This window comes from Notamacropus eugenii, chromosome 4 (genome assembly GCF_028372415.1).
Source record: "Notamacropus eugenii isolate mMacEug1 chromosome 4, mMacEug1.pri_v2, whole genome shotgun sequence".
In the NCBI taxonomy this organism is placed as follows: domain Eukaryota; kingdom Metazoa; phylum Chordata; class Mammalia; order Diprotodontia; family Macropodidae; genus Notamacropus; species Notamacropus eugenii.
In genome coordinates this window covers 214,342,259-214,359,344 of record NC_092875.1, presented here as the reverse complement: position 1 = coordinate 214,359,344, position 17,086 = coordinate 214,342,259, and the positions used below count along the sequence as shown (strand labels likewise).

At 34.0% G+C, this 17,086-nt stretch overlaps 1 long non-coding RNA gene across 2 annotated transcripts; it reads left to right on the top strand.

Annotated features, from left to right (window-relative positions):
- Positions 1–310: 310 nt before the first annotated feature.
- LOC140498338 (uncharacterized) lies at positions 311–7,891 on the top strand. 2 transcript variants are annotated; one of them, XR_011965073.1, is made up of 3 exons: positions 311–362; positions 6,230–6,390; positions 7,672–7,891. It is a non-coding gene; the product is annotated as an uncharacterized lncRNA (long non-coding RNA). The 2 variants fall into 2 exon arrangements; XR_011965074.1 differs by lacking the exon at positions 311–362 and adding an exon at positions 4,393–4,508.
- Positions 7,892–17,086: the final 9,195 nt, after the last annotated feature.

Below are 17,086 nucleotides of genomic sequence, written 5' to 3'. Positions count from 1 at the left end.
TGCTTCTGGGAAGTATTCCTTACTACTATTCAGAGAAAAAAATTCAGTGCTGCTTCTCATTTCCCAGAGTAAGCAGATTTACGATTTATACAATGACTTCAAGATAGTTCTCTACTGTGTAGTTAAAAGTGATTTTTGAGAACTTCACTACAAAAAGCACAGCCTCAATATATATTAAGAGCTATAAGAACAGATTCTAACACAAGATTTTCCAAATAGTATGCCTGTATAAATTCAGTCAAATTCCATAGTCTTTTAGATTCTATAAATGAAAGTTGTCTTAGCATTCATCTCACATTAATGCCTTATTTTGCAGACAAGAGGACTGAAGTCAAAATAGAAATAATGCTCCAAATATACAGGTATAGTAAATATTTTCATTCCTTAGAATTGAATTTCTTAATTTATAAAAGTGTGGACATTGTATTTTTTTTCAAAATATCTTGTAACTCTGATGATTCTAATAGATGTTGTTCTTTCTAGTTATGAATTGCTTTGACATCCTTGCATTCTCAATGTTCAAACCTTCCAGGATGCGTCTTTTCATGTTGGGATTCTGAGGAATATTGTAGGTACAAAATGCTTTATTTGATGATTTAATATTCCAGTTAAAATCCCAAATGAATGAATATAATTCCCTGGAAGTTGAACAGCACAATTTATTGGGACTGTATTCAAGACTTTTCCATAATTATAAGGACTTCCAGGGCTGGGTATTCAAACACTTAGCCATCTAGAATGCATAATTGTCTTTAATTAACCATCAGACATAAAAAATAAGACCACAACAAAAGGCATGTCATTAATATACATACAATTCGATTATTCAATAGATGTTGTGATTTTTTAAGTGTAAGAATTCCTTTCATGGTTACTGATTGTCTATGTTTTCTTAAAATGCTTTCTTTATGCATTGCTGGAGATGTGTAGGTGTTAAAGAGAGTGTAGTCTGACATTTTGTTTCAATGAATTTCATTTTAAAATAGTTTATTCTTACATATTGTTGTGTTAATACTATTTTTATAAGCAACAAGCAAAATAATAGTTGTATGTGTGTGTATCTCATTTATTTGGAAGACAATAAACAACTGCTCCATTCATTTTGAATTATCAACTGCAAAACTTTTGCTATCTATGCAAATGCCCTTATTGAAAATGATGTGAATTGATGTAGACATGATATATTTTAAAATGTATGGGTGGAAGATTAGTCATATAGTTTAACTGATATTGATGCTCTTTCTCATCTTTCCTTTTAAATTATCTTAATGAAAAACAAACTTATATTTTCCCACACATTATATTGATTTTTTTTTAAATTTTGATCCTTGTATATTAGGCCCTCATTATCCCCAAAACTATATTATTTCAAGTAAAGACCTCTCTGCATAGCAGATCCAAAGTGACTGCTTTTCCTATCTGTGTTTAATGTCATTTCTGCCTCTGCCATAAGTACATTTGTCTCTATAAGGTTAAGGGTGAAATATGGTGGTTCTACTAAATTTGGAGAAAACTTTTAAAAATATTTTCCAATATTTTGAATTTTAATGTTCCTTCATCTGATACCATAATTTGCCCTCCTAGTTTTTTTTATAGTCACTTTTGAATATATTAAACTCTTCAAATTTTTTTTTGTTTTTATTTTATGTGTGTTTATTCTGGATATTTTTCTTATATATTGCAAATTACTGGGTTTTATTTTACTATTCATCCTGCTGCTATTTTTTCATTGTGACATTTGTTCCATTAAAAATTAAAGATTTAGTTATCAAAGCTTTCACTTGCTTCTGTTTTCATTGATTTTTATTGCTATTTCTATTGTCAGTTGGCATTCTGCCCTTACGATTAGTTTTTCTTATAATAATTGGCTACTTATTAACACTCCTCCTATGAGTCCTTCTGCACGTCACTATTATTTATCTTCATGAACTCAAGTGCTTTGGAATTATTTGAACTATTAATTTCTTATTAATTTTGTGTCTTATTTTGCTCTATTGTTCTTTTTTAATGTTTCCTTTTCCCCAAGGATATAAATTTATGGTTCAAATACTACTTTCCTCCTATTTCTGCTTGACCTCCTAACTAAGGTAACATTCTTTGTGATGCCCTCTTCTTAAATATACATATTTTTCATTATATTCTTTATTTTATTAAGCCTCTTACTTCATTTCGAATTCTACTAGTCCACTCATGAAAAACAAAATATACTTCTTTCTTCATTATGTCTTTCTGTCCTGTGAAAGGTTGATTTTTTGTAATGTAACATTTTCTGCGATAATTTTTGGTAATATAAAATTTTAGCTCCTTCATTTGTACTATTTTTGTTATATTTGTAAACTTCACTCTATTTCCTTATGATAATGATTAATATTAAAATTACTAGAACATTAATGTATTTTATCTGCATCCTACAAATATTAAATCTTGCTACTTCATTGTAAATGAATTAGGTATTATGTACTTTCAATCTAAAATAATGATATGTTTCCTAACTTTGTATTCTTATCATTATTCACTTATAATAAAGTCAGTAAATATTAATTTTCCATATATATTTTCCTTACCTTCCTTGCTACTGAATGTGTGGACATGTGCATCATGTCTATTGTGGAAGGACCCAGTCTTTCAAAGTACAAACATTAATTACAAATGCTATTACCAAAATTTCCACTTTTATTTTGGTCCTGTTAGTTAGAACCTTTGCTCTCCTCAACCACTTTTGACATGTTCCCACTAGAATATGCTTTATTGACCTTCTTTTGCTTTCTCTTCTGGATAAGACCAGGCTCTAATTTATCCATCCAATATCTTCTTTAAATTGCTTTTTACCCTTTTCTTCAAAGTTCCATTACCTTCTTCCCCCTCCTCAGCTATACGTTGCTAGGGGATAAAAAGTTATTTTCATTGCTTCTTCAAATCAATGCTAGATGAGATTTTACATCTCTTTGTTTTTGATTTCTTTTTCTTCACTGTGTTATACTTCTCCTTATATTACCCTCTATATTCACCTCCAAAATGTATTGATCTTTTAACCTGGGAAAATTGGGCTCATTTCAGAGAACATGAATTTATTTCTTCCTCTAATTTTCTTCACTTTAATTTCTCTTTAAATGTTGAATATCTTGCATTCTATTTTTTTTCCTATTGTATTGAGTAATGTGTCTGTGTTCTGATCTCATTTTTTATCTTTAATTTAGTATGTATTTGGTATGTATATATATGTACACATAAACATATATACATATCCTTTTTAAGTTGATCAGTGGAAAGATATATTGAATGTAGATACTCTTCCATCTTTCCAATAATGTTATATCATCATTTTTTATAATTAGCAAATAATAAAAGCAGCTGCACAGACCAATACTCTTTATGCTTCAGTAAATTCTATAAATATAAAGATTAATCATGTTGTAGAAAATTACATGTAAAATCAATTTCCTCATACCCCTTCATTCAAGTTACCTACAATTCATACACTGACCATGTTCAGAATTATTTCATACAAATGAGAAAGTAGGCAAACTTTATTGAACTATTTTCCATTGCTTTTTTTGGTGATAATAATTTTTTATGTCATTTAATGTTGTGTTTGTTTATGTCATCTTTTGTTTTACATATTTTTAAAAAGTTATTACTTAATATTTTCCAATGTTGACAAAACTAGAATAAATTTTGGAAAAATATATTTGTATTTTTATAATATATAATAATATATTATATAATTTATATTATTTATATAATTATATAATATATACAAAAAATTATATATAATTAAAATTATATATATAATATATATAATAAATAATTATATAATTATATAAATATATATAATAATATAATAGTATAATAAATATATATATATATGTATATATACAAATTCAGCAGCTGTGCTGATTTTAAATAGCCCTGAAAATTCCTCGCATAATAAATACATCAGACACTGAAGTGGTAAAGTCCAAATGTGGTGGTTCCACTATTAACTATCAATTTAAAATATTTATAAAAAGACATATGTATTTCTTCCATTTCACATTTCTTTGTCATTACAATTTCAGTATAAATTTTTCAAAACACTCTAGCTGTCTGTGAAATACTTTGAACTTCTCAAATCATGTGTCTCCAGTTTCCTTTCAGACGCCTCAAACTGTATAGACAGTAGAAATTTTAACTGAACTTCTCTGTCCTCCTAAACCCTTTATAATCCTTTCCTTTCCTATTATTATAGAATATAACACTATCTTCTCAGACCATCAAGCAAAAACCTAGGTGCTCTCCTTAACTCCTGATTGTCTCTTATTCCCTCCATGTCTTTTCTGTTGCTAAGGCGTATAGTTTTTTCCTTTATGCCCTCTCTTGAATATACTTCCTTCTCTACTTTGTAAGGTTCTCTTCAACTCAGATCTGGACAATTACAATAGCGTGATCTTGGATCTGCCTGCCTCAAGTCTCTCCCTGATACAGTTCATCCTCCTTTCAGTCATCAAAGTGATTTACCTAAGCTGCAGGTACAGCCATGTTGTTCCCCTATTCAATTAACTTCTAGGCTTCCTATTGCCTGAGTGATCAAATGCAAAATCATAGGGATGACATTGGAAGTCTTTCACAGTCTAGATCACTTCTACATTTTTAGGTTCTTTGTACCTTATTCTTTATTACATACTATTTAATCCAGTAATACTGGTTTTATGCCACAAATGAAGCATTCCATTTATTGTCTCTAGGAATTTTCTCTATTTTCCCCATGCCTGGAATGCTCTCCTTGCTCATCTCTACCTTTTTATTTTAGGGCTATCCTTTTTTTTTTACTTCCTATTTTTACATATATATATATATATATACATATACATACACACACACACACACACACACACACACACACATATAGCTTTTTTTATTTATTCCTTTGCTTTTTCCCTTTTCCATTAGATTATAAACTCTTTGAGGGACAGGGCTGTCTTTTGCCTCTTTGTGTATGCCTAGAGCTTATCATAGTGCCATGCTTTAAATAAACATTTATTTATGTACTGACTTCTTGGTGTTTTGCAAAGCAAAATGCGTATTTCTTTAATCTTTGTCTTTGTAACCTCTTACAGATAAGACTTTTTACAAAGTATTTTTGACCTAAATTCCACATCTCTCTAGTATTTGAGATGTAGATGAAATACATTCTAACAAGATGATTAAGATTTATCTGGTGGGGGAGGGTTGGTGGTGGAAGACGGAATGTACTTTATTTTTTCTTCTTCCTCATTCTGGTGACTGTTTTCCTTCAGTTACATCATCTTAAGAAAAGAAAAAATTCATTTTGGAGATGCTCTATCTTCACACAATTTCTTCTGGTCATTAAGTTTTCTAATTTGCTTTTCATTTTGTAATACTGAAAATTATAATCCATAACTCAATCTCTGAGTCACCAAGCAATTGGCAAGTCTTAACTCTTTTTCTTGAACACAAGATTGCTTGAAACAATGTTATTTGAAGTTGTTTTCATATGCATTCATTCAAGGCTTCCTATAAATAAGAGAATCTGATAGGGATTGAAGTTATAGTTAAAAATACGATATACTCTTGCTCTCAATGAGCTTATCATTGGTTAGCAATGAAAAACATTAAAAAGGAAAATAAAATAAAATTTAACAAAGAGAATTAATTATGTACTTTTGAATATTATAAATGTTATGAGAGTTCAGAAGTTGAAATCAAAGATTAGGCAATACTTACACATGTGAAAATGAAGTAATTCAAGGTGTGCTCAGGATGATATGAGTCCGGTATTATGAGTTTTTGCTTGGTGCTTATATAGTTATGGTGAAAAGTTCTGTGTGTGTGTGTGTGTGTGTGTGTGTGTGTGTGTGTGTGTGTCAGAGAGAGACAGAGAGATACAGATAGAGACAGAGAGAGAGTGAGAGAGAGACAGAGAGACAGAGAGAGAGAAAGAGAGAGAGAGACAGAGAGAGAAGGAGAGGGAAAGAGGGAGAGGAAAACACGAAGAAAAGGAGAGGGGGAAGGGAAGGGCAAGGGAGAGAGACATTGCTTCTCACTAAGCTTTATATATACATGTTGAATAAATTCCCTCCAAGTTGCATTGAAGACTTACAAAATTGCATCTCATATTTAACTTAGAATTAATTCATTAATAAGAAAGATGGGTATCTTTGTCCTTCAATTACTTGGGGAAAACATTCACCTAAAATCTGTCTTCTTTCCTCTCACTGTTGTGAGTTAGATGATAACTGAGAATACAGTGACTGTGGAGCTTTGCATCTGTTTTGAGATCAGATGGCTCTGAATGTGACAGAAGAATAAAAGCAGTAAATTATGTCCATTCCTGGAATGTTTATCTGATGTACTTGGGGCAGGAAAAATGAACTGATGAGAAAGAGAGAGGTGAAGTATATATTTGTTTCTATCTTAAAGCCTCCATTTTTGTTCCTATATATTTACTCTGTGATATCCAACATTTCTCTAAGACTTTTACTTTTTCTGTTTTAGCAAATAGAAAATTTGCTTTTGTGATTTAAAAGGGAAGACATTTTCTGGTACAGCCAAATCCATAAATGAGACAGTATGGTATGATTAAAGGGACAATGGCATCACCTTTGTTAAACTTTGTTTAGCACACCTTTGTTAAAATCCTTGTTTGAAAATTTTCTAATATATATGACCTGATAGGAGTAATTTCACATCTCAGACTCTTCAGTTTTCCTGTTTTGTAAAAGTTAGTGTTTGAACAAGTTAATCTAATTTTCTTTCTAACACCACCTTGATGATTTAGTCAATGAAAGGACCACAAATTTGGAGTTGAAGTGAAAAATTAAAAGTCATCTAGGACAATTGTCTCACTTTCCAGATAATGAAACTCTTGTCTATGAATGTTTTGCATCTTGGCCAAGCTTACATGTAGTGTTGAGATTTCCACTCAAGTCCTTTGGCTATGACTCTAGCATGCTTTCCATTTTGTGCCATCTTGATAAGGACCTACTTTGGTCACTGAACTGTGGAATTGGTTATTGTTGTTGCTAATCTTCTCCAAGTAGAGAGATGCCTGAGAAACTGATGAACACATCCCTTCATTCTACCACCATAGACAACCAAACTCTGCATTTAAAAAAATCATATTTCTGCATGGCTATAAGCAATGTAAAATTTAGCAGAGATTAATTTTTGTTAAAAGGAAATGTGAAGGTAAAATAAATACTATAAAATGATTAGGTAAAATTCTTATGGTATGGGATAGTGAAGATTTAAGAATATGTATGCTACAAACCATAAAATTTCTGTATAGTCTGTCATCAGACATAAGCACTGACATTTCTGAAACAAAATGAGAATTCAAATAGAGCATGAATACATCACCTAGTTTCTATCTCTCTCTCTCTCACTCTCTATCTCACTCTCATTTTCTATCTTCAAAACCACATATCCTTTAATCAACCCATATGCAGAACATAGTATGATAGTCTTCATGCAGGAATATTTCTTGAATATCATTCTGAAAATTAACTGCCAACCTGTTTGATTCAGTGCTTGATATTCACACATATTTTTCACAAGAAAAACTTATTGAAATGAATAAGAAGCAACCATCAACTACTAAACTAAAAATGACTACAAACAGTCCTGCTAGATTACTCTCCTGTGACTCCTGTTTGTTTTGGTTCATTTTAGAAATCTGAGTTGGGGAAACAAACTACCACATCTATTGATTCATCTCTGCTCAGTGTCAACAGGGTGCTACTAATCAAAAGAAGAACCTTGGGGAAAGATCTTAGAATCGGTACAGAGTTGAGAGATTTTGATGAATTCAGTCAAAATAGTGAATATCCTTTTGCACTTTGTCACATACAAGGTGATTAATTTAGAGTTGTCTAAGTTTTCTCTTTTCTAATTGGATACATCCATTGTTTATTTTTTTTAAAAATAAAGCATTATTTACATAATCATGTGTTATTTTATCCATTTTATGACAAAAGTTTAGGAATGATGGACATAGAATGTGTAATTATCATCTCTATACTCTTCCAAAAATATGTACCTATATTGCTTGGTGAAGTTTATCTGTCACCTATATGGACAAGAATATTCTCCCTGTTTACTGAGGTAGCTGAGCTACAGACACTGGTATAATGCTCCATAATGCAAAATGCAGAGGAAAAATTGCTAACAGAGAACAGGAAGAGAATAACCTCTCTTGTCTCAAAGAGAGACTATACAGCAGCTCTGCAGATATCTGTCTCCTTGTGTGATCCCCCTCAAGACAACCTGGATCTGTGCTTCAGTAAAAGGTAGACCTAGACTAGGTGGAGTCAGAATCAAAAAGTCCTTCATAATGAGTGGGTAAGGTTGGAGGGGATATATTGGCATTGAGCATAGATGCTGTAAACTTCCATGCTCAACTGCCATAAATGCCCACTTCGTTCTACCTTAGCTGCAACATGACTTTTCTCCCTTATGTCCTTCAGGCTTCCCTGACCTACATGAGGTAGAGTTGGGTAGGAATATGGAAGCATCTCAGTTTTGATGAGTAGTGATTCCTTATTGCCATCTCTAATATCCTTAACACTTTCCATTCCTGCACACAGAAAACAAATTGGAAGCCACTCAGGTTATTATTTGCTTGTTTTGTGTCCCCAAATGAGCCCATATCCCCACCATCTTTATGGAAAAGAGCCTTTACCACAATTCGTAGGTCTCAGGTTCACTTAAGGAAGGCAACAATGGGCATTTATAAGTTTATAAGTTGTGCATGGATTAATTAGTGCCTATTTAACAAGAACAGTTCGTTAAAATAGGAAGACATTATCTGGTATTTCTCCTTTCTCTCACAAACTCCTGAATGGAGTAAGAGAAAGGGAAAGTCTTTTTGTCTCAACTTCTTCCTCTTCCTTCAATTCTGAATTGCTTGAATCCATGAAACACTAAATAAACTAAACTAAGACAACTTTCTAGAATTTGAATGAATCTTTTAATTGCAAAGTCCCATAGCATTTTTCCTTGATCATGCTTCTTGAACTCTGGCCAGTTTTTGATGTCATTGATCATCCACTTCTCCATGGTAAGCTTTATCCAAATTTTCATAATGCTCTTTTCTCCTGGCTCTTTTCGTATCCAATAATGATTTCCTCTCATCTTTCTCTTCACCTAGGATTTTTCCCCAGTTTAGTTTCAAAATTTGTTTTCTAAATTTGTTCCACAAATCCAAAGATTTTAGCTTGTGCCTTCTCTTCCTTCCTTTCCTCTCTCTCTCTCTCTCTCTCTCTCTCTCCCCCTCTCTTCTCTCTTTCCTTATTACCTCTCTTGTTTTGTTACAGGTGACTCCAGCTTTACATGTCCAACTCAAATTTCTCCACTGAACTCTCTTTCTATGTTACCATATGTCCACTGGCAATCTCTAAGTGAAAATATTATTTGCATCTTTAAACATATTTTTCCCCAAAAGCTTGCTATAATTTTTCCTATGCCAAATCCTTCTCCATTGTTCTAATTATTATTTTTCTATTCATAAAGATTCACAATCTTATGTTCATTCTTGATTCTTTATGCTTCTCACCCTAAATAATCAGTTACTTCTTAAGTTTTATTGATTCTACCACCACACCAGATTTCTTATCCATCTACTCTCAACTCTCATGTGCCATTCACTATCCTAGTTTAGAACCGCATTACCTTTTTCCCAAAAGGCTACAAAAGCCTTCTAAGTGGACTTCTATTTTTAAATTCTCCAATCTATCCTCCATATAACTATTGAGCCTGGACCTTTCACTTCATTCTCCAGAATTTTCAGTGGGGTCTAGTCCTTCATAGACAAAATGTAAAGTTTTCAGCAACTTCTGTATTTCACAATATGGTTCCAGATTATCCCTCTAGACTTATTTTGCTTATATTGCTTCCACACACATGCTTTATTTTCCAGCTAATACGGACTACATGCTACTATGTGGAATCTTCATTCCCTCTCCTTCTCATGTTATGTTATACAAGCTGCCTCTCAGGCCTGGGATTTATTCACTCATCATTTGTATTCCTTATAAATCCTGTTTCTATAAAGTTAAAGTTAAAGTTTTAAATCTTTTAAAGAAAGGTTTTCCCGATTTTCACTTTTTAACATTATTTCCCCACTCAACATAGTGTGGGTTTCTAATATTCGCAGACATACCTATTTTGCCAGGTAGTTCTGGGAATTAATTACAGTTTCTTAAATCTAGTATAATAATGACAGTGGATGTTATTAGTTGTTCCTCTCTTTCCTTTTGATCTTTCATTGTCATTAATGATGCATATACTATACACCTCTACTGGAATATAAGAATCATGAGGAAAAGTGCCATGTTTGATTTTAACTCCCCTTACAACTACATACTGTTTCGCACAGCATAGATACTAATACGTAAAATAAATGAGTGCAAAAAATTACATTGGTCTTTTACTGTCCTGTCACCCAAAGAAATGGGCATTGTCCCTACCATTACTGGTCTCTCACTTGTACCACTTCCATTCCTTTAAGATTAAGTATGAGAGCTCTGTTTTAACATGTTTGCTCCTTCTCACTCTAAGCCCTCAATGTGAGTAGATGTTGCCGTGAGAGAATTATCCCTCACACACTCTTAGTAACTAGCGTTAGTCATTTTTTTCTTTCCATTTAACAGTTTTCTGGTTTTGATCTGGGTTAAAGATAGAAATAAGCTCACAGGAAACTAAGAGGACAAAAGGCAAATGGAGGCCAAAATATTAAGGTAGCTATTTAAAATGTTTAGAGGGAGAAAACTGAGAGTGTGGTAACTCAAACTAATTCAAAGACTCAACGTGTATAAAATAAGTTCTTAAATTTACAGAGTAACCTATGTCAAATTAATTGCCTTGCCATGATGATGGGAATGGAAGGAAAGAGGAAGAAAATTTAGAATTCAGAATTTGGAAAAAAGAATATTAAAATTGTTTTTTACTTGTAATTGGGTTAAAATATATTTAAAAATAGTTTATTTCTCAAAATATATCTAAAAAGAAGATGAAATAAGCAAATTTTCTTTCAAATAATTTAATATATTTAAATTATTATTTCCATTTACCATTAATGCAATTAAAGAACATTAATATTTATAAAGTCAATCCCATAACACAAGTACTATTATTTTATAATTCTTGATGTTGTGGAATGCGGTATGAACTATGCTGTATCTTACAAATCACACGAAATTAATTAAATTTTTGAAATCTAGTTATTCCTTGTGCCTTGACCTAGTCATTCTATATTGGAATCCTAAGCAATTAGTATCTAAGATATTATATTTTAATGTAAGAATACATTATGCTACTTAATGTATCTTTGTAAGCAAAGAATAGAATAAAATAAACAATCTGCTAAAATAGATGTCATTTTAAGATACTGTAGAATTTACTTTCCTATAGAATAGGGAAGTTTGTAATTATTTACTCAAGTTTATTTTAATTGTTTTATTGGTTAAATTAAAATAAGGAGATAAATGATCTTTTGGTTTTTCTTGGAGCATAATTATTTGGTTAAGAATTTTTATTCAAGATACAGCTTGTAAGAAAGTATCAGTAACACCTTGGAATGACCTTTGAATTCCATAATTTTTACAAATACAAAAAAAATTAAAAATACTGAAAATGGATGGAGATATGATTTTTTTTTAATTTTTTAAGTCACCAAGAAAAATATCTTGTTGAGGTTAATAGGTTTTAGATATAGCACTCTTTCTATGATGTATAATTTAACAGCAAAGAAAACATCTCCAAGTTCTTTTTTTTTCGTGTTTTTGTTTTTATGTAGTGGAAAGTTGAATGTCACATCTTTTCATGGCATTTTGAAAGTGAAGTTCAAAGTAGCCCCAGTTCTCAGTTATGATAATCCTAAAGAGCCCTTTTATCCTTCAAAACATTATATGTAGTGAAAGTTCATAGGAACTGTTGGCTTTACTTCAAAATATCATAGCATGTATTGAAGAATAGATGAATATGACCGCAGCATCCTGAGGCTAGATAACACTTAATGTACAAAATGTGTTACTTGAATATTTTATTTTGGAAATTCAAAACATGAATATTTTCTTTCCCCTTTATGCAATCAAAGGAATTTAGGTGAAAAATATTTCTTCAATTTCATGTTATCTTTTTCTTCCATATATGAGCTTAGAGGTATCATGCTTTGATAAATATAGAAAACTGCCCTTGAGGTCAATAAAACTTGGATTCAGGTCTTGGCTTTGACAGATATTAGTAATGTGATCATTAACGTTTCCTTTAGCCTCTTGTTGCAATACACAAATTTCAAAATTGATTATTCATGCCTGAGTTTTCTGTTTTCATACTTGGAGAGAGTTTATAGAAGGACTTTTCCATGGTGATGCAGTTTCAGATCAGGTGGCCAAAAGAAATAGAGCATAAAAAAGTCAAATTTCCTCCAATAAAATGGTCCAAGTCAGTGAAGAGAAAATAAACATAGGTAAATAAAATGATGTGACAACTAATCCATGCTCTGAAATTGTAAAATTTAAGTGACTTGTCATAATTTTCCCCTTCAGCGAAAAAAAGGGCACAAAATCCAGTTCAAGCATTCAAAAAGAATCTAAGAACAAACTATTGCTCTAGCAATATTATCTGTTTCCATGGCTTTAACTGCTTCCTTTATGTCTTTACCCCTCTCCCTGGGCAACTAGGTAGATAGTAGATAGATAGGCAACTAGTGGAGAGAGCACCAGGCCTGAAGTCAGGAAGGCTTAAGTTCAAAATTAACCTCAGATACTTACAAGTTATGTGACCCTGGGCAAATAACTTAACCACATTTATCTCAGTTTTCTCATCTATTAATAATCTAGAGAAGGAAATGGCAAATTACTTCCCTCTCTTTGCCAAGAAAACCCCAAATGGGTCAAGAAGAGTTGGGAGTGATTGAAACTGCTGAACAATAACAACAGAAACTTTTCTCCCTAATTCCAGAATTGTGTTCCTAAACATATATGGGAAATCTTTTGCAGACTCCAGATAATCTATATTCTTCCTACTCCTCCCAAAACTTCCCTTCTTCACTTGATTTACTCTTCTCTGTTAATAGTAAAACCTTCTTCCTAAACTCCCTTAATCAAGATCAGCTTTGAATTTTCCCTTTAGCTCACCTTCCATATGGAATCAGTTGACAAATACTGTAATTTCTATTTCTGGAGTATCTATTGCATTTCCTTTTCCCAGCCCTCAGTTCAGACTCAGTGATACAAATCCAGGACAAGTTAGATGATAACTGAAAATGTATATACATATATTACAAATCTACTTATGTACTACGTATACAAAAATATCAATATTGCATTTTATCTTATAATATATCTTATAATAATATCCCAGAAAATCTTTAAGCAGAAAACTTCATGTAAATATGATGAATCAATTAAAAAAAAGCATTAATTAAGCACCTTCTAGGTGACAGGCACTATCATTGAAAAGACAAAAATGCACCAGTCTTTGCTTTCAATGAATTAACAACCTAAAGCTAAAGGTAACATAAACATATATAGGCATGTAAAAATACAAATAAAAATAAAGAAAGGAGACAATATTGTTGTGGATGAGTGAAGACTGAACAATATTATTTGTCCTAACTAAAAAAATGTATTTATGGGGGCGGAGCCAAGATGGCGGAGTAGAAAGACGCACATACACATAGCTCCGAACCCACAACCCACAGAACGGCTAGAGGGGACCAACCCACAGTGAATTCTGCACCCAGAGGCCATGGAATATTGGAGCGAGGGAGATTTCTGTTCCAGAGAGACCTGCAAACCTCTCGCGGGGGGTCCTTCACGCTGTGGACTGGGCGCTGGAAGGGGGAGCAGAGTGCAGCCCTGCAGCAGCCCTGACACCATGATGAAAAGATCCGAGCGGGCTACGGGGACGGGATATCCTGCGGCCACGGGGGTCCCTCCACCCATAGAGGGACCTGCAAACCTCTCGCAAAAGGTCCCTCGCGCTGCAGACGCGGAGCCGAGCCCAGACCTGCGGCAGCCAGGGCTCTGAGAGGTACAGATCCAAGCAGGCTTCAGGAACGGGATCTCCAGTGGCGGCACAAGCCCCCCCATCCACAGGTGACGAGGGTCGGTGAGAGAGTCTCTTTGGCGGGTCGAGAGGGGAGTGGGGTGTCCCCATGGCTCGGGCCCCCCCGGGAGATAGAAGCTGAGAGGTGGCTGCAGACCGGGGCTCCCCAAGCGGGCGGGAGCCTGGATGCATTGTGGAAGGTCTGTGCATAAACCCCTGAGGGAACTGTGCCTGAGAGGCAGCCCTGCCCCTACCTGACCATCTGAACTCAATTCATACACTGAATAGCAGCCCTGTCCCCGCCAAAAGCCCTAAGGCGGGAAGCAGCATTTGAATCTCAGTCCCCAAACGCTGGCTGGGAGGAGCAGGAGGTGAGGTGGGTGTGAGGAGAATATTCAGAGGTCAAGCCACTGGCTGGGGAGAATGCCCAGAAAAGGGAAAAGAAATAAAACTATTGAAGGGTACTTTCTCGGAGAAAAGACACTTCCTCCCTTCCTTTCTGATGAGGAAGAACAATGCTTACCATCAGGCAAAGACACAGAAATCAAGGATTCTGTGCCCCAGCCCACCCAATGGGATCAGTCCATGGAAGAGCTCAAAAAGAATTTTGAAAATCAAGTTAGAGAGGTGCAGGAAAAACTGGGAAGAGAAATGAGAGGGATGAAAGAGAAGCATGAAAAGCAGATCATCTCCCTGCTAAAGGAGAACCAAAAAAATGTTGAAGAAATTAACACCTTAAAAACTAGCCTAACTCAATTGGCAAAAGAGGTTCAAAAGGCCAACGAGGAGAAGAATGCTTTCAAAAACAGAATTAGCCAAATGGAAAAGGAGATTCAAAAGCTCACTGAAGAAAATAGATCTTTCAAAACTGGAATGGCACAGATGGACGCTAAGGACTTTATAAGAACATAGTGAGAAGATTCGAAAAATGGAAGATAATGTGAAATATCTTATTGGAAAAACAACTGACCTGGAAAATAGAATCAGGAGAGACAATGTAAAAATTCTGGGACTACCTGAAAACCATGATCAAAAGAAGAGCCTAGACATCATCTTCCATGAAATTATCAAGGAAACCTGCCCTGAGATTCTAGAACCAGAGGGCAAAATAAATATTCAAGGAATCTGCAGAACACCGCATGAAAGAGATCCAAAAAGAGAAACTCCTAGGAACATTGTGGCCAAATTCCAGAATTCCAAGGTGAAAGAGAAAATATTGCAAGCAGCTAGAAAGAAACAATTCAAGTATTGTGGAAATACAATCAGGATAACACAAGATCTAGCACCCTCTACATTAAGGGATCGAAGGGAATGGAATAGGATATTCCAGAAGTCAAAGGAACTAGGACTAAAACCAAGAATCACCTACCCAGCAAAACTGAGTATAATACTTTAGGAGAAAAAATGGTCTTTCAATGAAATGGAAGATTTTCAGGTTTTCTTGATGAAAAGACCAGAGCTGGAAAGAAAATTTGACTTTCAAACACAAGAATGAAGAGAACCATGAAAAGGTGAACAGGAAAGAGAAGTCATAAGGGACTTACTAAAGTTCAACTGTTTACATTCCTACATGGAAAGACAATATTTGTAACTCTTGAAACATTTCAGTATCTGGGTACTGGGTGGAAGTACACACACACACACATGCACACACGCACACATACATAGAGACAGAGTGCACAGAGTGAATTGAAGAGGATGGGATTATATCTCAAAAAAAAACGAAATCAAGCAGTGAGAGAGAAATATTGGGAGGAGAAAGGAAGAAATTGAATGGGGCAAATTATCTCTCATAAAAGAGGCAAGCAAAAGACTTATTAGTGGAGGGATAAAGAGGGGAGGCAAGAGAAAAACATGAGGTCTATTCTCATCACATTCCACTAAAGGAAAGAATAAAATGCACACTCATTTTGATAGGAAAACCTATCTTATAATACAGGAGAGTGGGGGACAGGGGCACAAGCAGGGCGGGGGGGAGAATGGAGGGGAGGACATGGGGAGGAGAATGCAATCCGAGGTCAACACTCATGGGGAGGGAAACGATCTTAAGAGAATAGAAGTAAAGGGGGACAGGATAGGATGGAGGGAAATATAGTTAGTCCTGTCCATCACAACTAGTATGGAAATCATTTGCAAAACTACATAGATTTGGCCTATATTGAATTGCTTGTCTTCCAAGGGGAAGGGGTGGAGAGGGAGGGAGCTAAAGAAGTTGGAACTCAAAGTGTTAGGATCAAATGTAATGTTCTTACCACTGGGAAATAAGAAATACAGGTTAAGGGGTTAAGAAAGCTATCTGGCCCTACAGGACAAAAGAGAAGAAGGAGACAAGGGCAGGGAGGGAGGATAGAGGAGAGAGCAGATTGGTCACAGGGGCAACTAGAATGCTTGGGTTTGGGGGGGGAGGGGATAAAAGGGGAGAAAATTTGTAACCCAAAATTTTGTGAAAATAAATGTTAAAAGTAAAAAAAAAAATGTATTTATTTTCTAAAATATTTTAAAATTGGACATTTTAAAATTTAAAATCAGTTTTAAAAATTTTGAGTTCCAAATTTTCTTCTTCCCCTCAGCCTCTTCTTCAGCCGTTGATGAGGCAAATGTGATATACATTGTACATATGAAGTCATGTAAGACATTTCCGTATTAATCATGCTGTGTGGGGAAGAAAAAATAAAGTGAAAATATTCACTTCAATCTGTATTCAGAATTCATCAGTTCTCTTTTTAGGGGTGGATGCAATATTTTGGCAGAAATAGTTTAGTCTTGTGAATTATTGTTTTGATCACATTAACTAGTTCTTTCACAGTTGATTAGTTCATATAATTCTTCCCAAGTTTTTTTTAACTGTTCCCTTCACCATATCTTACAGCACAATAGTATTCAGTCATAGTCATATAACATAGCTTGTTCAACAATTCCCTGATTAATTTTCTCACTTTTTAAAAACTTTTGCCATCACAAAGTGAGTTGTTATACTTATTTTGTACATATTTTTGTACCTTTAATTAGTTATGAGCATATTTTTCTGAATTACAGT